Source organism: Monodelphis domestica, chromosome 5, assembly GCF_027887165.1.
Source record: "Monodelphis domestica isolate mMonDom1 chromosome 5, mMonDom1.pri, whole genome shotgun sequence".
NCBI lineage: Eukaryota > Metazoa > Chordata > Mammalia > Didelphimorphia > Didelphidae > Monodelphis > Monodelphis domestica.
Genome location: NC_077231.1, coordinates 292677029 through 292700531, shown reverse-complemented (window position 1 = coordinate 292700531; position 23503 = coordinate 292677029). Strand labels below are relative to the sequence as shown.

Sequence of the window (23503 nt, the reverse complement as noted above, 5' to 3'; positions counted from 1 at the left end):
ACAGATGAGTAAAATGAGACAGAGAGATTAATAAGGACTTGTTCACACAGTTGGTCTCTGAAGCAGGATTTATTTTAAAAAATTTATTAAAAATCCTTATCTTCCATCTTAAAATCAAAACTTGGTTTTAAGATAGAAAAGTGGTAAGGACTATGTAATGAGGGTTAAGTGACTTGCCCAGGGTCACACAGCTAAAAAATATCTTTAAAAAAAAAAAACTCTTGGAGCCAATATTGGCTCCAAGGCAGAAGAGTGGTAAGGGCTAGGCAATGGGGGTTAAGTGACTTGCCCAGGGTCACACAGCTGGGAAGTGTCTGAGGCCAGATTTGAACCTAGGACCTCCCATCTCTAGGCCTGGCTCTCCATCCACTGAGCTATCCAGCTGCCCCCTAAAAAATATCTTAGAGCAGATTTGAACCCAGGACCTCCCATCTCTAGGCCTGGCTCTCAATCTACAGAGCCAATTAGCTTTCCTCACAAACCCAGGACTTCTTAACCCAAACTCCAGTGCTTTATCCCCTATGCCTTGTCATCTTAGATGCTTAGCAAAAGTTGAAGTATGAATCGCATGTTGAATGAACTATATTCTACTAAACCCCTAGTTCTAGCTCTGTTTTCAAGACATAAACTCTTTTGGTGCCATAGTTCCTCTTATTCTATTCCATTTCCCAGTCACCAAACAGGATGAGGAGAGAGGTCTAAGGAAGAAGCACCTATAAAAGACCTGCCTTTTAGTAGAATGGAAGCCATACAGTTCAGTTCTGGAGGTGGATAGACTGGAGCTCATTGAACAGGGTGGTGACCTATACTTTAGAAAAATTATCCCTGCAGCTGAGGAGAGAATGCTTTGGAGAAGAGAGATGAGAGAAGGTTGTGGCAATAGTCCAGCCAAGAGGTTATGAGGACCTGAACTAGATCTGTGGCACTGAGTGGGGAGAAGGGGAAATCTCAGAAACCTTCACACCGAGATTTGGTGAGGGATTGCATATTTGGAGTGAGTGAGAATGGGATGTCAAGCATTATACCAAGTTTGGAAGTCTGGAAGACTAGAGAATCGTGGTACCTTTGACAGTAATAGGAAATTTAGAAAGGGGGAGAGTTTGGGGGGTAATGAATTCCATTTTGAACATGTTGAGAGGCTTATGGGACATTCAGTCCGAGATGGTCAGGAGCCTGTTGAAGGTGGGTAACTTAGTTCAGCAGAGGGATTAGGACTGAGTATATACACATGTACATAGAATTTTGATAAGTATCAGTCATCTGCCCAGAACTATTATCTCTACCTATCTATTCGTCTCTCTATCAATATAGGTATTTATTAGTCATCTGCATAGAACTATTATCTATATCAATTTATCCATCTATTTATCCATTCATCCATCTATCTATCCATCCAATCATCTATCTATCTATATCTCTCTATCTCTCTATCTATCTATCTCTCTCTCAATCTCTATCTCTCTATCTATCCATCCATTTATCTATGTCTATTGATCCATCTATCCAGCCATCTGTCTATCTCTCTCTATCCATCCATTTATCTATGTCTATCTATCCATCTCTCTCTATCTGTCTGTCTGTCTGTCTGTATCTATCTATCTATCTATCTATCTATCTATCTATCTATCTATCTATCTATCTATCTATCTATCTATGTCTATCCATCCATCTCTCTCTCTATCTATCTATCGATCTATCTGTATCTATATATCTAATCATCTATCTATCTAATCATCTATCTATCTATCAATCATCTATCTATCTATCTATCTATCTATGTATCTATCTATGTATCTATCTATGTCTGTCTATCTATCTATCTATCTATCTATCTATCTATCTATCTATCTATCTATCTATCTATCTATCTATCTATCTACCTATCTATCTATGTCTATCTATCTATCTATCTATCTATCTATCTGTGTCTATCTCTCTATCTAATCATCTATCTATACATTTATCTATCTATCTATCTATCTACCTACCGATCTATCTATCTACCTACCTATCTCTATCTATCTATCTATCTATCTATCTATCTATCTATCTATCTATCTGCATCTATCTATCCATCTATCCATCCATCCATCTATCCATCTATCTATCTGTCTGTCTGTGTCTATATATCTATTTATCTATCTATCTATCCATCCATCCATCTATCTATCCACCTCTATCTATCTATCTATCTAATCATCTATCTATACATTTATCTATCTATCTATCTATCTATCCATCTATCTAATCATCTATCTATCTATCCAATCATCTATCTCTCCCTCTCCCTCCCTCCCTCCCTCCCTCCCTCCCTCCCTCTCTCTCTCTCTCTCTCTCTCTCTCTCTCTCTCTCTCTCTCTCTCTCTCTTTCTCTCTCCATCCATTTATCTATGTCTATCGATCCATCTATCCAGCCATCTGTCTATCTCTATCTATCTATCTATCTATCTATCTATCTATCTATCTATCTATCTATCTATATCTATTTATCTATCTATCTATCCATCTATCTATCTATCTATCTATCTATCTATCTATCTGTCTGTCTGTCTGTCTGTCTGTCTGTCTGTCTATCTATCCAATCATCTATCTATCTATCTATCCATCTCTCTGTCTGTCTGTGTCTGCCTATCTATCTAATCTATCTATCTATCTATCTATCTATCTATCTATCTATCTATCTATCTATCTATCTATCCAATCTCAGAATCATCTACATAGAGCTGAACATTGAACCCTTGGAAATCAATGAGATCCTTGATTAAAATGGTATGGAAGGAGAGTAGAAGGGGACATAGTACAGATCCCTACTGGCTAATGCTTGGCCTCAGTTTCCTTATCTATTACTTATCCTTAGCTACCAGACTAAATGATTCTATGATTCTTTCCACCTCTAAATGAGTGATTATGCAATCTAATGACCATATTCTTATCTACATTTTAGGGCAAAATTGCACATATGTCAAAATTTGATCACACATTTGAAAGATAATTATCACCTTGGATGATTTGACATCATTGACTCAATACTCTGGAATGAACATGTTTCATTTAGACAGGCATCAACAAAGAATGAATATGTAAATATAATATATGCATATATAATTATATACATTTTTTTAGGAATCATTTGTCAGACTGCCTATGCATACAAAGCAAAGTGGACCCAACCTCAAATCTGTTTAGTTAGCCAGGTATTTAAAATCCAGTCAATTAAAAAAATCAAATTAGATTATGACTTCTGTTCTCCATGCTATTTTGATAAAGAATTCAGTCTTCCATGTGGCAAGTTATATGTTTTTTAGGTAAAAAAAAATCAGGTAATCTTCATACTGTCTCCTGAGTAGCCACTTTTCCCAAGTGAGTTTGTGTTTCAGTATAAAATGACTGGTTTGATAATAAAATCAGGAAGCATGGAAACCATTATTATAGTCTTATTTCTCACTACTAATTTGTTTTTCTTGTGCCCATTTCCTAATGCTCAAAAGACATAATAAAAAAAGAAACCTATGAAAACTGCAAGGAAATATTCCTAGCATTTTGTGACCAAGGAGAAAGAAATGTCCACTTGTGTATTGACTTCTGGTCCACTGCGTCTGGCCTCCTGGTCCATTCACGGCATGGGTCATCAGCTCTTTGAGTGGCTGATGGCATGTGATTATTATCTATATCAGTGATTGAGTACAACTTTATACAAGGAGGAAAGTCCCTCAAACAGCTGAAAAATAATAGATAGACTTAGATTACATGCAGTACAGTAAAAGATGGATGATAATGTACTTTCCTGGTGAGGTTGTAATCATTTTACATGAAGTATTTCCTTGCTCTTTCTGCCATGTTATATGCAATATGTTATTCACTAGAAGATGGCTGGGAGGAGAGTTATCTGATGGAGAAACAAAATAGTGACAATTGGTAAAGTAGAAACAGTTTTACTATGATAGAAATATGCTTTTGCTTTGGACTTATAAAATCATTTCTATACTGGTAATCATATTGAAGCCCATTTTAACATATATTTCAAAGAAAAAAAAACTCATTCATTTGGTGAGAGAGACAAGACATTTGTATTCCTAGCTAGGATTAGTTAAAATGGTGTATACAACAAGTTGCATAAAAGATATTGAGAAAATATATACACGGAAAAGTGATAGAACCATCATGTAACGAAAATGAGAGAGAACTGATGTTTGGTTCTATTGTAGCACTGATTTTTACTAAAAAAAAAAAAAGAAAGAACCATAGAAACATTTGTAGAACATTGTATAGGTCCAGGGACAGCTAGATAATGCAGTAGGTAGTGCACCAAGTCTGGTGCTGGGAAGATCTGAGTTCAAATCTGATCTTAGACACTTCCTAGTTGTGCTACTCTGGATCAATTCTTAAACCTGCTTGCTTAGTTTCCCCTGACCTTTCTGTCTTACACTTGTTATTAGGACAGAAAATAGTGGTTAAAAAACCCTGAAAAACAAGCATTCATGTTTTTCCAGGTCAAGGACATTGTATATAGATCCTTGATGGAGAATATGTGGGTGGGAAGATATGTGCAAGAATTACAGATTATGAAAAGGAATGCTGAGGTTGTGATCTATACTAGTGGAAGGAATACCTACTTTGATGAAATCATAGATTTGCTGATATTTTTTCCCTTTACTTTTTTATTTTTTAAAAACTCCTTCCTTCTGTCTTAGAATCAATACTAAGTATCAGTCTAAGACAGAAGAGTGGTAAGGGTTAGGCAATTGGGGTAGTGTTTGAGGCTAGATTTGAACCCAGGACCTCTCATCTCTAGGATAGGTCTCTATCCACTGAACCATCCAGATGATGCTTCTTTCCCTTCCTTCCTTCCTTCCTTCCTTCCTTCCTTCCTTCCTTCCTTCCTTCCTTCCTTCCTTCCTTCCTTCCTTCCTTCCTTCCTTCCTTCCTTCCTTCCTTCCTTCCTTCCTTCCTTCCTTCCTTTTCTGTTTTAGTAACAACTCTAAGACCGAAGGGCAAGGCCTAGGCAAATAGGGTTACAAATGGAGTTAAGTGACTTGCCTAGGGTGTAAGACCTAGGAAGTATATGAGACCAGATTTGAACCCAAGTTCTAACTCCAGGCTTGGCACTCTATCCACTGTGCCATTGAGATGCTCCTGCTGAGGTTTCAAAATATGTATTTTAAGTTGTTATAAAATATTATTTGTATGTAAAAAGAGCACCTACTAGTCCAACCAAAGAAATAAACAACTCAATTCATCCAAAATTAGTATGATGCAGTCCATGTCTTCAAGCAACTTACCATCTGGTATGGGGGCTATGAGACATATACAAAAATAAACATAGTGTATGTTAGAAGATGATTGTTGGATCTCTCGTGTACCTAGAATGGAGTTAATCTTCTGGCAAAGATGATTAATTTTGGCTGGAGGCTTTGTCATAGAGGTGGCATCTGGCTAGAGCTTGGAAGAAGTGAAGGATTTCATCAGGCAGAGGTGGGGAAGTCCATTCCAGTCCTGCAAGATGAATATGTGGAATTGGGAGGTAGAAGGAATGATGAGTCATTCAGTTTGGCTGTAGTCCATTTTAAGGTGGAGCGAACTGAGCTTTGCTTGATGGTGCAGCAAACTGGAAGATGGAGGAAATGCTTTCTCCCTGAGCCATTCTTCTGGTCCAAGTCTTGCAATGTTCCATTAGCCTGTGTCATATGCTGCAACTCCCATCCTCCTCCATGTCCTGGGTTTCTAACCTGCATAGGGTCCATTATCATGGTGTCTGTCTGGGTTGCACCTTCCCTTCCCTTTCCACTCTACCTTCTTCTGGGAATGGAGAAGGTCAAGAATTTTTTGTCATGCCTTGGTTTTAGATTGGGGGGGGGGTACAGAGTTTCTCCTTTTAGAATGGATGCTGTGAACAGATTGTCCTCTAAGTTGTATGCCCTATTCCATACCACAAATCAAATTTGTCCCTGTGTAAGAATTCATAGTTAAGACTCTGGAAAATAGTGCTTGTGAAGGAGGGTGGTGGTGGCGAGAAATAAACACTGAAAGGTAAGAGAGACAAATTATTGAAGGTCTTGACTCAAGGCTGCCATGTTTATATTTTATCCAACAAATAATCAGTTCTATTAGTAGGTTTTTTAAGAAAGAAAATAATGTGATCAGATCTATTCATTGGGAAAATTACATTGCTAGCAACAAAAAGAATATATTATTCAGGGTTAAGACTGAAGACCAGAACAATTAGAATACTATTCAAGGGAGATGTCATGGGAATGTAATCGAGGGAATAGATACAAGATACATTACAGAGAACTTGGTGACTTTTTGGATTGGGTGGGGATGTACGAGAGAGACAGGAGGATGAGTAATGCTTCTGAAGTTTTGACCTTTGGTACCAGGAATTCCAAGAGGCTGAATTGAGAAAGGAATGTCCAGGCATGGGAGACATCTTATTCTAAGACACAGAAATGGCAGCTGTAATATTGTACACAGGGAACAGAAAGTAGATCAGTTTGGCCCAAATGAAGATAGTAGAAGGTACATGATAGTAATTCTCTCAACAACAACAGAGAAATTAGGAGAAAGGGCACTTTTTTTGGGAGGGGCAGTGATTAATTGTGATTTTGATATGTTCAGCTTAAGTGTAGGGGGGCATTTACCTTGACTTGTCTAAGAGAAATTAGAAATAAGATCTAAGGAAGAGAGATCATATACATGAAAATGATATTTGACATCATAGCAGATCAGATTGCCAAGGGAGAAGGTATCAATAGTAGAGATCATGGCCAAGGATAGAACCTTGGGAGAGAGCCAGTTAGGGGAAAGGAGTGGAAACAAGAAAGATCTATGGACCAAATTCAGCAAACTCAACCCTAAGCCCTAATAATCAAACTCTGACTCAGTCCATGCATATTTATTTTAATCATTGGCACCTACCATAATACTCTGGCTGAAATAAAGTATGTAGACAATCTTTCTAAAATTTCTGGAACCATGATCAGAATGCAAGCAATTTGAAGGCAGGGTGTCCCCCCCCCCCCCTTTGTATTTATTCATCTTTTGTTTCATGATTACTTTAAAATATGTGTTGGAAACTATCAAGGAGAAAATGAACAAGACCTTTCCGAAAAGAATGCTTTTTTTTTACCTTTAATAAAAATATATTTCTAATCAATTTGGCTGAAAAGGAAGAGATTATTTTTTCTACATTATTGATGTCTTTTATTGTTTAATCCATGAGATTGTAGATCCCTCTAGGGTAGGAACCCTGTTTTAGTATGTCCTTCAGTGCTCTGTGCCTTATACATGGTGAGCATTCAAAAACCAGTTTCTGGCTGGATTAGGAATTCAGTGATTTTTTTTAGATGAATACCAATAGTGGAAGAGACTGTGGAGAAATTTTCATTTATTTTCTTTAACATTCCCTTTAAAAAAAAATCTGGGAACTTCATTATTTGATATCACACTATATATCTATACATAGATATACATTTTTTTAGAGTCCCTTCTTTCTATGTTAGTAACAACTTCAAGACTAGAAGGATAAAGACTAGGCAATCAGGGATTAAGTGACTTGCCCAGGGTCACACAACTAGGAAATATCTAAGGCCAGATTTGAATTCAAGTCTTCCCAATTCCAGGCCCAGATTTCTATCCACTAAGCCATCTAGCCGCCCCCATCCTATATATCGTTGTCAACTTCTATTGCAAGTATGTGGTTCAAAAACCTAAAAATTGACATCTCAAAGAAAACAAACATTCCCTTGCTTAAAAGACTTTTCGTGGCTCCCTATTATTCCAATGGCAGAATTCCACAGATGGCTCTGTCTGGCATTTTGAGGTACTCCTGGTATGGCTCTCTTCTGTCTACCCAGCGTGATCTCACATTATTTCCTACCATGTTCTATTCTACATCACAGATTGATTTGTTTGTTCCTCTCTATGCAGTCCCTATCCCCAATTCCCATGCTTTTGTGTAGGATGTTTCCCAGGGCTTTCCTTTTTCCCTTTTTGTCTCTTGAAATTCCTTGGTTCCTTCAAGGGTCAGCTCAGGTGCCACCACCCACCCAAGGTCTTTTCTAATTCCCCCATTTAGCCCTCTCCCACCATTTTGCCTTCTTTTTATTTTTATTTTCTTAACCCTTACCTTCCATCTTGGAATCAATATTGTGAATTGGTTGCAAGGCAGAAGAGTGGTAAGTAAGGGCTAGGCAATGGGGATCAAGTGACTTGCCCAGGGTCACACAGCTGGGAAGTGTCTGAGGCCAGATTTGAACTCCGGACCTCCCATTTCTGAGCCTGACTCTCAATCCCCTGAGCCACCCAGCTGCCTCCTACCATTTTGCCTTCTAAATTGCTTTGTGTTTACTTTGGATGCATTTTGTACTGGCTGAATTGTGAACATGTTCTTTTCCCCTAGCAGAGAAGAAGACCTTTCCTGGTTTCCCCAGCCACTGGTGACCTCTCTCCCTTTCTCTTTACATAGTTCTGTGTATTTGCATTGATTACAGCTCCATATTCTAAATGTTCTTGTTTCCCCTGGTGGAGTGTGAACTGCTTGGAAGCTGGGATTGTATCACGCATCGTGGTCATATTCCCAGCACAGAGTAGGAGCTCCATAAATGCCCCCTGCTTGATAGGACATACTCACACCTGAAATTGTGCCTGGAACTTAGTAGGTCCAGAATAAATATTGAATGAATGAGTGTCTGCATTAAACAGCTACTATAAATACTCAGTTGTGGGAGGAGCAGTCAAAAGAGCCTTTGATGGGGAACCCGAAGACCTGGGTTCTCCCTGCCTTGACGCTCTCTTTCTGTAAGATCTTGGACAAATGATTTCACTTTCCTCATCTGTACATCAAAGGGGGTTGCAGGAAGTGTTCTCTTTGGGCGTCTTCTAGTTTTCAGATCTGATCAGGGAGCATCCTTTGTTCGCTGACTCCCAATAGACGTCTGCGCTTTAGCTCAGTCTCTTTTGTTGGAACTCCAGAGTCCTGGATGGGGATCCAGGCTGGCCAGGTAGCGCTGGCCCCTGCTCCGATGCTAGCTTATGATATAGCCTTGCTTCTCTCAGGGCTGGACTAGTGAACATGGGGACTTCAGAGATCTTCTAGGATAAACCTTTTTTTTAAACATGAAAAAACCAAAGTCTGGAGAGTCTCACTAGACCAAAGTCACACAAGTGTAGGCTGTGACCGAGCTGGGGTTTGGACCTAGCTCCTTCCACTCCAAGTCTGGGGCTTTTTCCACTGTGCGCATCTCATGCCCATTTTGGTTTTAAAATTCTATGATTCTGGGGACAGCTGGGTAGCTTAGTGGATGGAGAGCCAGGTCTAGAGACCGGAGGTCCTGAGTTCAAATCTGGCCTCAGACACTTCCCAGCTGTGTGACCCTGGGCAAGTCACTTAACCCCCATTGCCTAGCCCTTCACTCCAATACACAGTATTGATTCCAAGATGGAAAGTAAGGGTTAAAAAGAAATTCTAGGATTCTGGGGGCAGTTGAGTAGCTCAGTGGATGGAGAGTCAGGCCTAGAGACTGGAGGACCTGAGTTCAAATTTGACCTCAGACACTTCCCAGCTGTGTGACCCTGGGCAAGTCACTTAACCCCCATTGCCTAGCCCTTACCGCTCTTCTGCCTTGGAGCCAATACACAGTATTGATTCCAAGATGGAAGGTAAGGGTTTAAAAAAAATTCAGATTCTATTCAGATGGGGCGTTATGTCTCTATGTGCATCGATGTCTATATGTGTGTGTTCATTGGTTCATGTGGGCAGCCAGCTCTCATTCTGTGCTTTGTTGGAATATTACTTTGGGGTCCTGGAGGGCAGTGAGAGATCATCTGTCACTGTATCTATGAAGCTGCAAATAAAATCCGTTTCCCCCCATCTCCCCCTATTTCAACAGTAGGGGGCATCCTAGCCTTTCCATAGTCAGAAAGCCTCGCTTCTCTCGCTCCAATACTTTCAGATCCTGAGACTAAACATATGGAAGAATTGTCTGCCCCAGCCAGTGCTGCCTAACAGGAACTAAAGCTGTTCTGCCGAGGGGATGCAGTGCTTAGAGGGACATTTTTTTCTGAATGAAGAAGTCTAGAAAGACATATTGTTCTTCTAATGTTTGGTGGGAGATCATTAAAAAAGGAAAGAACCACCTTCAGATTATTCTTTTAAGTAGAAGAAAAATAAAATGGAGAAACTAGTTTGGATCCTGTGCCCCTGCCTATAGGGAATGAAGCACCAGTCAATAAACATGAAGTGCCTACTATTCGTCAGACACCATACCAGGTCCTCCAGGGGAATGTAATGAACTAGAGATGCAGGATACAGAAAAACACCCCTGTGTTGTCAGTCACAAATCCCTACCGTGAGCAAGATCATTAATCACGAATTCTTAAAGCTTTAATTCTTTAAGCTTTTAAAATATAATTATTGAATCATGAATCAGAATTTCCTGACTCATGTCCAGGATTTGTGGTTTCTTTGATGTAGGGAACTCCTGGGAAGGAAATTCCTTCTACCAGTCGAGATCCAGACATTTTCTGCAATTTAAAGTCTGAGAGAGTTGCCTGGAACATGGAGAAATTAAAGGACTTTCTCTAGGTTACATAGCCAGCCTGGCTCTGCGTCAGAATTCAAACCCAGGTCTTCCTGATTATGGGGACCATTTTTAAACCATGATAGCCATAGACTCGGCTGAATTCATATAGAAATAGGTTAAGGTCTTAAAGAATCCCAATAAGCTCTTGCTTCTCAGCTTCGGCTTTTTATCTTTGACTTACCTAACAAACTCAGAGAGTGAACTTGTCAGAAAAATTATGTGGGCCAATAAAGGATAATTTTATTCTTTGCCATAACCACAGCTGAAAACTTACCATGTCTTGAAGTGAAAAGCTGGGGCTGGTTGGAGGTTAATGGACTGGTCAGAAACCTGCAATAAAGATAGAATTGAAGGGCAAGGTTTAAAAATTTTTTATTATGAAACTGTTACAATAACAACCTTGTAAAAATAATGGGATCTATTTAAAGCTCATTCATTCACTAGCTAAGTGGCAATTTCCCATCACTCAAAATGCTGAGATTTTCCCCTTGAATACTAGGGATAAACTACTTCTGTGCATTTGATTAACACACACACACACACATACTCCAAAACAAAAAGCGCCATCTACTTCGTTGGTTGAAAATGAGTGGGTCATTCTGCTTTAATAACACTAGTACTGACAAAATGATGATGCCTTACATTTTTATTTTTATATATTATTATATATAGATCACATTTTATAGCCCTTTAAGCTTTGCAAAGATCTTCACAACAACCCTTTGAAGGAGGTGTTATTACTATAAGACCCATTTTACAGATGAGAAAACAGAGGCTAAGAATAGAGCTAGTCAGTGTCTGAAGCAGGATTTGTTCTCTGGGCTTCCTGATTCCAAGTCCTGTGTTCTAGCCATTATTCCATTAAGCCATCTCCATTGATTATATTGAAGAATTTTATTTAATTAATTAATATAGAATATTTTTCCATGGTTACATGATTCGTCTCCATTGATTATGATTTTAAATGCTACATAGCTGTTACTTCACCCACAATAAGAATGCAATAAGGTAGTTAATATAAGGATTATTATCTCTGGAGACCTCCTTCCCAACCGAGCCCAATCTGTTACTTTAGGTACAACTGAGAGCATAATTGGAGCGGACCCCAAGAAGCCCTTTCCCTTTCTTGCTATAGCCCTTCCTGGGCCAGTTTCTGCCAGGTGCTAGACAGCCTCTCCAGGCTAGATTCTGAACTCTTACTATCCCTACCTCTCCTTTAGGTAATCCAGAGCCACGCTCTCTTCTGACATTTGGCATTGCCGCCTCCCCAACAGTCATTGGTGGGGATCTTCTGCTCTGCCATTTCTCCCCAAGATCCAATAGACCTTACCATCTGCTCTGCTGGGATGGCTTCTGCACTCCTAGGCTTTTCCATCTGCCCTGGAGTAAACCCTCTTCTCTATTTTATCTCCCCTAATAAGCCTGTGAACTCCTTAAGAGCAGGAGCTGTCTTGTTTTCTATCTAATGTTTTGCACAGAACTGGGTTTATAATGAGTGTTTTCCAATTACATGCCATTTTACAGATGAGAAAACTGATATACAGAAGCTTCTCTTGGTCATGGAGCTGGGAATTGCCACAGCATAAATTCTTATTTTTGTCATAGTTGTTTCATCTTCATAGTCTATGAATAAGTATGCCAGCAATGGATTTTCTTTGGAAAGCAAAGAGTTTTCTTATTGTGAAATTGGCAGTGGATCACCCTGCTCTCGGAAAAAAGCTCACCAGTCTCGGAGCTGCTTCTCAAGTGCCTAGAATTGTCATCTTTGTTTCATTCCTGCTGATGTCTCTGGTGCTCCACTTTGCAATGGAAAAGAGCCTTATCTTTTTTAGTATCAGGGTGTGGGGTGTTCAGTGAGGGCATGCTGAACCCTTTTCAGGGCTGCTTTCCTCCTTTGGTGCCCACCTGACACTGAGCTCTCACCTGTGGTTACATGAAGCTATAATATGTGCAATGGCTACACGCAGGTGCACCATCTTGGAAAGTGGGCTAAACAAAGTTGGGGGTAGCTGACAGACCACAAACCTACTGGTGTATACGCCAGGATGTGAAGACTTCCCCTCTTAATGGGCAGATGAGAAAAATTTGTTCCAAGGTCCATGAAGGAGGTAGAAGCTGGAATTGTGCTTTGCTTAGAGCTTGGTTACACACTGAAGAAGCCAAGGTCATCTACTGCATCTTGGGTCATCACCAGACATCTTGACTGAGACTGATGACCTTGTGCAACATTGCTTCACTTGAATCCAATTTGATTGAGAGTCGAAAGACATTCATTACCAAGGATGTCATTTTGGTCCTCTTCAAGTACGAAGGACAACAACCAACCAACCCATTCCTTCCTACAATTGAACTCTGGTTCATCAATTACTTGGGCTTACCAAAATCATTTCCATTTTTAAAAGATATTCTTCAAGCCAGACTCCATGGACTTTCTTGGTTTTGTTTCTGAGGAGAGCCAGCTGGTATAAAAGTGACAGAATCTTGATTAAAGCTGACAACTCCTAGGTCCAGCTGTCTATTTGCCTTCCTGTAAAGGCTTTTTAGATTTAAACTCCTTGCTCAGCTGTTAGTACTCCTGAGATCCTTTGATAGTCATGTATGGATACCTTCTGTTCTAGGGAAGCCCATAGACATTTAAGAATAGAAATAACTTCTAGGAAAATCTTGTATGAGGTGGTAAGTTGGGCTAATTGACATGCGAGGTTCCTTCTAATGCGAAGATTCTCTGATCCTATCAACGTTAGAGTTAAAGGGAGGTTATCTAGTCTAGAACAAAAAATTTAATAATAGTTTCCATGTGTATAACTTGCAAAATACTTTATAAATATTGTCTCACTTGATTCCCCAACAACCCAGTGAGGCAAGTATTCTTCTACTTTTACAAATGAGGAAGAAATACTGCCAGAGATTAAGTGACTTCCTCATAGTACAGCCAGGAAATACCATAACTAGGACTCAAGGCCAGGAAATGAACTCATGATCCATGACTTCTTGGTTATTGTTCTTAAGGATAGAGTGGGTTTATGCCTTGCCCCATTCCTTCTGGTAACCTTTGGAAAATTTCTTTTTTCATGAGCACCTCAACTTGGTTGGAGGAAAGAGCTAAAAGAACTAATTTATCATTGTATTAAAAAATAAAGATGGAAACCAATGGCCAAAATGAGTTTTGGGGCTTTCTGTGGACTTACCATGATCAGAACTGTTTGGATATCACTTCTCACTAGATGTGATTAAAGGACTAAAAATGGCATACATAACGGGTATTTTTTCTGAATTTATTCACTAAGTGGGTGTAAAATATTCAAATTTCTTAAAAAAAATTAAACTCTTACCTTCCATCTTAGAATTAATACTGTGTATTGGTTCTAAGGCAGAAGAGTGGTAAGGGCTAGGCAATGGGGGTCAAGTGACTTGCCCAGGGTCACACAGCTGGGAAGTGTCTGAGGCCAGATTTGAACCCAGATTTCAATTCCCATCTCTGGGCCTGACTCTCAGTTCACTGAGCCACCCAGCTGCTCCCAATATTCAAATTTCTTATAAATTTTTTGATATAAAAAAGCAACACAAAAGCTTTTCATAATAGAGTATTAATGATAATTAAAGCCTGAAACTGAAGATTCAAGACTAATGAGTTCTTATAAACCGATCGGTTGCATGACTTTAACTATACCCTAAAAGGCTGTTATGGTGAAAAAGAATTAGGCCATCTCTGGTTGGCCCCAGAGGATGGGAGTAGGAGAAACAGTTATGTAGTAAAGAGAAAAATTTTTCTACAATTGAAGCTGTCCAAAAGAGGAATTGACTACTTTAAATGTGTGTGGCGTCACCCTCCAGAGGCTAGATGACCACTTGTGTGTATTGTAGATAGACAGAGAGATGGATGGATGGATTTAGAGAGATATAGATGGATAGATATAGACAGATGATGGATGATAGATGGATGAATGGGTAGATATAGGTGGATGATAGGTATAGATATAGATGGATAGATGATAGAAATGGGTGGATGAGGAGATGGATAGATAGGAAGGTAGATGATGGATAAAACATTTATTATGCATTTGCCACATGTCAAGCACTGGGTTAAGCATTAGGGACATATTATACAAGCAAATGTGTCAGTATCTTTCCTCAAGGAGTTAATATTCTAATAAAAGAAAATACATAAAGAGGAATTGGAAAAAGGGAGGGTCAGGTGTGAAGGACACTCCATCAGGGACATTGCAAGGACACTGCAGGAAGTGGCATGGAAGCTTTGTTTTCAGCAAGGCAAATGTCTTATTATGATGAGAGACAGTCAGGAGTGGAGTTCTAAATTCTGGTGGGATGGAGATGGAGAAAGAATGAAGCCCCTTTAGAGAGGGTTTCTTATCAAGGAAGACCTGCATGACTATACCAATGTAGCAGCTTGCCATTTTAGATTTATGTTCCAATGAATTAGAGAATAGGACTACCATTTCCCCCCAAATTTTCCTTGGATCTCAGAATTCATTCTTTCTCCACTGATTCTGCTTTTCCTTCCTCCTCTCTTTTTCTTAGAATTTTAGAACTATACAATCTTATAACTTGGCTATCATGTCAGTTTATAACTCTTATCTTATGGATAAGGAAACTGGGGTCTAGAGTTAGAGATCAAAATGTAGAACTGGAATGATCTTAGAGAAGGCTGGTTAACTAGTAAAATTCTCACTTGAAGTTAAATAATTTTGTCAATGGTGTGTGTATGTGTATGTGTGTGAGAGAGAGGAGACAGAGAGAGAGCGATTTAGAGACATAGAGGGACAGATATAAAGAAAGAGGGGGGAGAGAGAGAGATAGAGAGATAGAGATAGAGATAGATAGATAGAGAGAGAGAGAGAGAGAGAGAGAGAGAGAGAGAGAGAGATGGAGAGAGAGAGGGAGAGAGAGAGATATGGAGAGAGAGAGGGAGAGAGGGAGAGAGAGAGATGGAGAGAGAGAGATGGAGAGAGAGAGATGGAGAGAGAGATAGAGATAGAGATAGAGAGAGAGAGAGAGAGAGAGAGAGAGAGAGAGAGAGAGAGAGAGAGAGAGAGAGAGAGAGAGAGAGAGAGGTTATTTCAGACTTGGGTTTTGTTTCTTCTCTTTTAGTTTGTTGTGTCAATCCTTGCCTGGAAAGAGCATCCAGAAGGGTATTGGGTCCTGCTTCATATATTTACTCTTAATAAAAATTTGCTACTGAGTTGAGAGCCTTTCTTCCTAAAAGACAGGACTCTTTTGGAGGTCAAGGCCTTTAACTGACTTGCCCAAAGTCACACAGCCACTTAGTGGCAGAACCTAGATTTCTTCACTCCTAGTTTAGCCTCTCTCCCATTCCATTATATTGTCTTTTTCTATTCCCTCAGTAGTTGGTCCCTTAGTATGTTTTATGTGACTTGGCACATGGGAGCACATTTATGTGAAAATTGTATGTGTCCTTGTTGGAACTCTGAATATATTAACTTTGAGCAGCTGTGTGGATTATCTTAGACTAGTAATGAATGGTTGGTATGAAAGATAAAGTGATATAGAATTTCTTTGGGCTTTATTGCCTTTTTCGCTATCATTTGCTCAATTAATTTAGTAAGTTCATGTGATGTTTATTGCAATTAACTTACAAAAAAGCATTGTTCAAGCATTTTTAGGAACCCACTGTATATTCACTTTCTACTCCACACTACATTTTTTTTTTTTTGCAATATGCTTACTCTGGAAATAGGCAAATGGACAAAAATGATACCTGCTTTAATTTTTAAAGGAACGTAAACTTCTTGAGGGTAGGGATTGTCTCATTTTTGTATTCATATCTTTAGTACCTAGCATAATGCCTGGCATATAGATCCTTTGTGGTTGTTGCTGCTTGCTCATGTCTGACTCTTTGTGACCCCTTTTGGAGTTTTCTTGGCAAAGATACTGGAGTGGTTTGCCCTTTCTTTCTCCAGCTTATTTTACAGATGAGGAAGCTAGGCAAAACAGGTTAAAAGTGATTTGCCCAGGGCCACAGAACAGTAAGTTTCTGAGATTGTATTTGAACTCAGGAAGATGGGTTTTCCTGGCTTCAGGCCTGGCACTATATCCACTGTGCCATCTAGCAGCCCACATAGACCTTTACTTATCACCGTTTATCAAAAAATTTTTACTGATGCCAAGTTAACCAGATAGACATGACAAAGATGCCAAGAAAAAAAGCCCAGAAATTGCTTCAGATAGCAAACCTTTGCTCTCCTTGCAACTGGAGAGACTTGGCAGTCAAGTGCAACACTCATTTATAGTGTAAGCTTAATTAGGAAACATTTTAAAGGACGATGATGGGAGACTGCAATTAATAGCTTCTCAAAAATATATAAAAAAAAAGAAATGGAAGAGAAAACCAGCTTTCAGAAATTCTAGTATGATTTCCAATTAAGCTAGTGCACCTCAATAATACTTATATATTAATTTGGATGGACAACAAATAGGCATTAAGTAGAACAGATTTGCCAAGATTTCTCTTGAGATCAATTTTCAGTGATGACAGAGTCACAATATTTGGATTCTAATAACTCAGTACCTAATGTAACATGAGAGGAAGTAGAAATAGTAATTAAAAAGACTGTCAGGAAGAATTGCTATACCCCATTGAGTACATACAGAAGGAATCTGTCCTAGGGGTGACATAATTTCAGGTTTCATAGGGATCAATTTTCAAGCTATTTCAAAGTGAAGATTAAAAATGGAAACTATTATAGATAATATAAAAAGGTGACTGAGGAGATTACAGCAACCTCTGATTCATATGCCTTCTTATTTGACTTTATAAAATCATTATGGGAATAGGAGATGCATGTATCAAGGGTCTCTATGATGAAAACCTAAAAATGGAGCATGTAGGCTGTTGCAGAGGATTATAGCATACCATGTCTTCATGGTGACATTTATGAAGATAAAAAGGAAGAAAGGAAACCAGCATTTATTAAAAACCTACTATGTGCACTGTGCTCAGCATTTTACAAATATCTCTTTGATCCTCACAATAATGCAAGGTGTAAGATTAAGATTAATATCTAATAACTCCAAGTGTTATATTTTAAAAGATTTATAATAAAAAGAATAAAAGTAAAAACCTGAGTAAAGAAAAGTTTTCCCAGCTGCATTCATGGGAAAAGAGAGAGAGGGGCAATGTTACACACAAACTTTATCTACAAAAAGTAAAGATCTTATGTGAGAAGGAACATGGGAAGCTGGGATTTAGAGTCCTGGGGTTCAAATTCTAATTATACATAGGGGATAGGTAATATTATTAGCCCTATATATTTCATAATTGAGAAAACAGAGGCATATGGGGTTAAGTGACTTGCCCAGGGTCATATAGCTTGGACAGTTTTGAGTCTACCTATGCTATATAAGCTTTGAAGGAACTTAGGGAGGAGGGTGAGAGTGAGGATAGAATGCATTTCTAGGAGATGGGTCAGCACATGCAAGGCATGATGGATTGTCAAATTTTCAGATCAACAATCAGGCCATTTTGAATGAAATATAGACTACTTGAATGAGAGCCATATGCAGTGAGCCTGACTGGAGAGCAGAACTTTAGATGCCAAGCTGAGGAATTTTGGTGGTCTTACTTAGGAATAATAGGATGCTATTGAAAGGTTTTGATCAAGAAAGGGGCTTTTTGGTGCTAAAAGAGAAATAATACATATAGGGAAATGGTGATGAGGGATGGATGTTTTGGTCTATGGAATTCTATAACCCTAATTAACATGCTTTTTTCTGCCTCAGTTTCCTCAATTTTATGATGGAATAATAATTATAGCTTCTAACTCCCAAGATCAAACAAGATATTTGTAAAGCAGATAACATGGTTCACTTCCTCTCTCCCTTCCTTCCTTCCTTCCTTCCTTCCTTCCTTCCTTCCTTCCTTCCTTCCTTCCTTCCTTCCTTCCTTCCTTCCTTCCTTCCTTCCTTCCTTCCTTCCTTCCTTCCTTCCTTTTGATTTTCTATCTCCAAAGCATAATACACCACATGACATTTAAAATTAGTAGTTCAGTCATTTTTCATTAGCAACCTCATTTGGAATTTTTTTTTTTGTGGCAAAGATACTAGAATGGTTTGCCATTTCTTCCTCCAGCTCATTTTAGAGGCAAATAAATTGAGTCAAATACCCAGGGTCATATAGCTAATAAGCCAATATTTGAATTTGGGAAGACGAGTCTTCCAGATTCCAGACCCAGAATTCTATTTACTGTGACACCTAATTACCCTCGACCTGACATATAGCAGGCACTCAATAAATGTTTGAATTGATTTTTTAAAATTAAATTTTATTTTTTCAATGAACAGGCATTTATCTTTTTTCCCTTCTACTTTCTTTATGGTGGAAGATAAAGAGAAACAAAATCTTAAAAAAATATTCAGCCAAAAAATAATGTAATGCTTCATGAATTTGGGTCATCTTTGTACAGTGGCCATGCTAATTTTTATTGTATGATTCCAATATTGTATGCATGCTGCTGAAGTGAGTACTGAATTGAATTAAAATGCTTGTTAAATTTTATTATTTAAATCTGTATCTGATGTTTTTCAATATGGAAAATTCACAGTATGGAAATTCCCTCCGCTGATGCTGATGGGAAACTTGTCTTTGAATCATAGTCTTAGAGTTTCCTGGGGTGGTGGTAACTTAAGCAATTTGTCCAGGGTCACACAGTATGTATAGGAAGTGGTAATAGGACCCATTTGTTCTTTCCTCAAAGCAAGTGCTAGCCACTGTCTTTCCTTAATTAAATGATTGATTTCAAATTCTTGTTTAATGGTCTTTTCATGACTAGTTAATAAAAGAACTTTCCCTATAGGTCACTTTTTTGCTCACATGATTTCTGACTGGACAGTACACTGTCCAGTGTCTTTAAGACACTGTGATGATGTCAGTTTACTTTTCTCTGGGAACTTGCTTATTCTCCAGCAGGATCCCAATGATTCTAGGTTCCTTGTATTCAAAGAGTATGCTGAGAGTGCTTGGGGATTAAAGGTACCAAATGGTGGGAAAAATGGGGGCTCTAGAGTCAGAGGCCCTGTTATCAAATTTGTCCTTTCATGCTTATTTACTTGTGGAATCTTACATTAATCCTTTCATTTCTGTGAGTCTCAGTTTCCTCATATGTAAGTAAGTGGGGAGAGGTAGACTAGATGGTTTCTGAAGTCCCCCTGGGACCTGTGGTAACTATGGAGATAGAGGAAAGGCTTCACTTCACATTGTTAAGGGGATTACCATAAAGAAATTAGTCTTTTCTTGGGGGTGATGAGGATCCACAGGAGTTTTTTGATTATGGCATCTTCAAAACTGATCTTTTGGAAGAGAATTGACAATTGAGAGAAAATGTGGGATTATAGCACATATAAAAGAGACAACTGCACAGAAATAAGTAATATAAAGTATTTACATAAAGAGATGAGAGAAGAATAAGATGAGTTGGTTTAATAGAAAGAATTAGGGATAATCAAAGGAGAATTGGAATTCATAGCTCAGTCAGTGTTGTATTAATGTCTGAATTACCATAGTCTTTCCAACATCAACTATTTTCATATCATCCTCTTTGATAATTTGATGGATGTGCGGCAAGACTTCAGAACTGTTTTTATGTACTGTTCTCTGATTATTAGTGACATTTCCCCCATGGCAGTTAATGTTTTTGCATTTTTTCTTTTGATCACTCATTTTAAAAAAGAAAATGAAGAAAGCCAAAATGAACTTCAACATAAGTTATGAAGGGGGTGCAGTATTTTTTTCTTCTTTAAAACAAAGGACAGTAATGCAAGCTTGTTCTGAAGAAGAGTTGTGAGAAATCAAGAGGGGAAAACACATGCAAAAAGCAGCTTGTAAATTTTTTGATTGCTCAGCAACAAAATGGAGGCATAAAAGAAAATGAGAAAAAAGGAGAGTTTTTGGTCAGCTAAAGCTGTTATTTTAGCCCATGAAATGATGTATGCATTTTTTTGGAAAGCTTTCAAAAACAGATGACCTATAAAATAATGGCTGGAGAAATAGATGATGTGTATTTTTTAGATTAAGTTATATATAGATGAAAAGGATTTCCATTTGATCATTTGAATGCATATTACACTTCCTAATAGCATGCTTCAAACTAAAACGATCAGATTCTGCCCACAAAGGGTAGTTCTTGTAAGAAATGCAATAAACCCTTTAATGGCTGAAATTTGGAGCAAGACTGAATGGTTAGAACAGTTCTTTGTTGTTCAACTATTGACTTCTCCCAGGGAGAAAATCTCTTCTAACTAAGGTTACTCTCCAGAAAAGGAAGGAACACTTAATGATATTACACAAGGATTCCTAGATTTAAATTAGAAAGTCAGAAACCTGGGCTTGGATTTCAGCACTGTCACTAATTTGCTGTGTGACCTTGGATAAATTACAGAACTTTCTTCTGTCTCAGTTTCCTGATAGCAGGCAACCCAGACTTTTAGAAGTCATGATTTACAATCTGATAACAGAGTTGATGAAATGTTTTTGTCTGTAGAGTTGTTTAGCTATGAGAACAATAGGACTGATCACAAGGTTGTTTTTTCCCCTGGAGTTAGTGGAGAAAGCAGAAAGAGTTGTAGTCATTCCAGGAGAAATTTGGGGAATGTTCTCTGCCAAGACTGAGGATAGTGGGGGTGCTTGATAAATATGAAGCCAAAATCACCATCACACATAGTTAAAAACAACAACAACAACCTTACCTTCTGTCTTAGAATAGATATAATCAATTCCAAGGTAGAAAAGGGTAAGGGTTGGGGAATGGGGGTTGTGTCTTGGCCAGGGATCTGTTAAATTTATTGTGTGGTTGGACTTAATATTTAATAGGTGGTCACCAGGGATTTAATTTTTAAATCCCAAAATGAATTATAAATGTAATTTATGGTAGTTTATTTTACAATAGAGGGAAGATATTAAGGAATGAGATAAAGAGAGAGAGAGTTCTGGTTTCCTCAGAGCCAGGTAGAAATTCTAAGGTCCTAATCAGGGAAAAGAGTTTCAAGACGATGGGCCTTTCTGGAGGTTTACACTTCCAGAAAGGCAGGGTAACTAAGTCAGTCTTTCACTCACCAAAGGTGACTGTCTAAAAAGAAAGCAGTCTGAGGTCTCCTGCACAAGCTCCTCGAGGGGTCCAGTTCCACAGCTAAGTCCAAGTGCCCATCTTCCAGTCTCTCCTTCAAGTGACTCTTCTTCACTCCAAACTCCAGAGACTGATCCTCCAGTCCAATTCTGAGTCAGAGTCCTTCTGTCTATCTGGAATCTTTAATATCTCTATCTCTCTTGTGGTCCTCTATTTAAAGATCTTTTTGTCTTGTGTCACCTCCCCTAAATTTCATGTCCACCAATCACAGCAGACGCTCCTCTCCAGGACTGCCCACTCATTCACACATGGGTCACAGACCTCCCACTCAATGCATAAAATGGGTGTTCACACCTTTTTGTGGTTAGTTATACCTTTTGTAGTTAACACCTTTTTGTAGTTGAAATGGGTAGATCTACTTAAAATACTGAGTTTTCACCTTTTGGGGATTAAAATCTAAAAATAGATTGTGGATTACAATTCAATCTTCCCAATAAAGGAAGAGTAATAATAAATGAAGTACCTTCATTGTTAGAATCAGGAGATAGCCAAATCCAATCTTGACAGGTCACACAGTTGGGAAGTGTTTGGGGCCAGATTTGAACCAGAACCTCCTGTCACCAGGCCTGGATCTTTATCCACTGAGCCACCTAGCTGTTCCCACACATAGTTTTTAGAAATGAAAAGACATTACACTATATAATTTTGCTGACTTTTCTAATGAAATGGGTCATGATTTAAAAAAAAATAACTTTTCCTAAAGTCAGAAGAAGAGAATATGAATACTAACTACAGTAGTGGGTATTTAGGGATGGATAGGATAAATCATAAGGATTTTAGATGATCCTTGAAGGCATTTAATAAATATATATTTTGAGTGGTGCTATGTAAGCATTGTATGAAATAAGTATCTAATATAGGCAGGTAGATAATGTAGTAGATAGAGTACTGGGCCTTGAGCAGGAATACCTGAGTTTAACTTCTCTCAAACATATTCTAGCTATGTGACCTTGGGCAAGTCATAACCTCTGTTTGCCTCAGTTTCCTCAATTGTTAAAAGAGGATGAAAATAATAGCACTTACCTCCCAGTATTGTTGTGAGGAACAAAGGAGATAATATTACTTAGCATTGGCTAAGTATTGGATGGAACATAGTGGACATTATAGAAATATTATTATTATTTAGATGACCCAAGGAAGTCAGTGAATTAGGATGGGAAATTTACATCTTTATTTCAAGCCACTTTGTGTCTTTTGTAATTCAATATATTTAATTTTATGCATCAAAATATTATTCTAAGCAGAGGTCCATAAGCTATATCAGACTACCAAAGGGCTCCATGACCCAGAAGAAGTTCAATCTCTGATCTAGCAACCACCAGGGAAAATAATGGCTCATCATTTCCTTGACCACTTCTTTGTTGGGATGCTCACCTGTTTGGAATTGATTTGATGAGCTCTTTCTAGATACCTTGCCATGTAAAACACAGATGAGTGTGTTCATAGTTTCTAATGTGATAATGAAGTTGAAGACCATTTAATAAGGGTTTGAAAATTTTCTATGAATGTGAGTAGGTAAGGTCTAGGCAAGATATTATGCCTTGGGACTGAAATGAATGGCCCTGGGCCAGTTTTGATTTCTTCTATGGAGATAAAACCCCTAAGGGAAAGAAAAGTCTTAGTCACTTTCTCCCAAATTTTTGTTTTAGAATTATCTTTTTCAACCAGAGAAAAACTTGGGCTCTTCCCAAAGACATCCTTATTTTATTTTTTCTCAATTACACATAAACAAAATGTTTAACAATTAAAAAAAATATCGAGTTTCAA

At 38.3% G+C, this 23503-nt stretch overlaps 1 protein-coding gene and 1 non-coding gene across 7 annotated transcripts in view; one reads left to right on the top strand and one right to left on the bottom strand.

The window, feature by feature from the left end:
- Window positions 1-23503, top strand: part of EFHB (EF-hand domain family member B) — a 107605-nt gene that overhangs the window by 47948 nt on the left and 36154 nt on the right. The window lies entirely within an intron of this gene.
- Window positions 18979-19082, bottom strand: LOC130454812 (U6 spliceosomal RNA). The gene has a single exon (XR_008912611.1). It is a non-coding gene; the product is annotated as a U6 spliceosomal RNA (small nuclear RNA).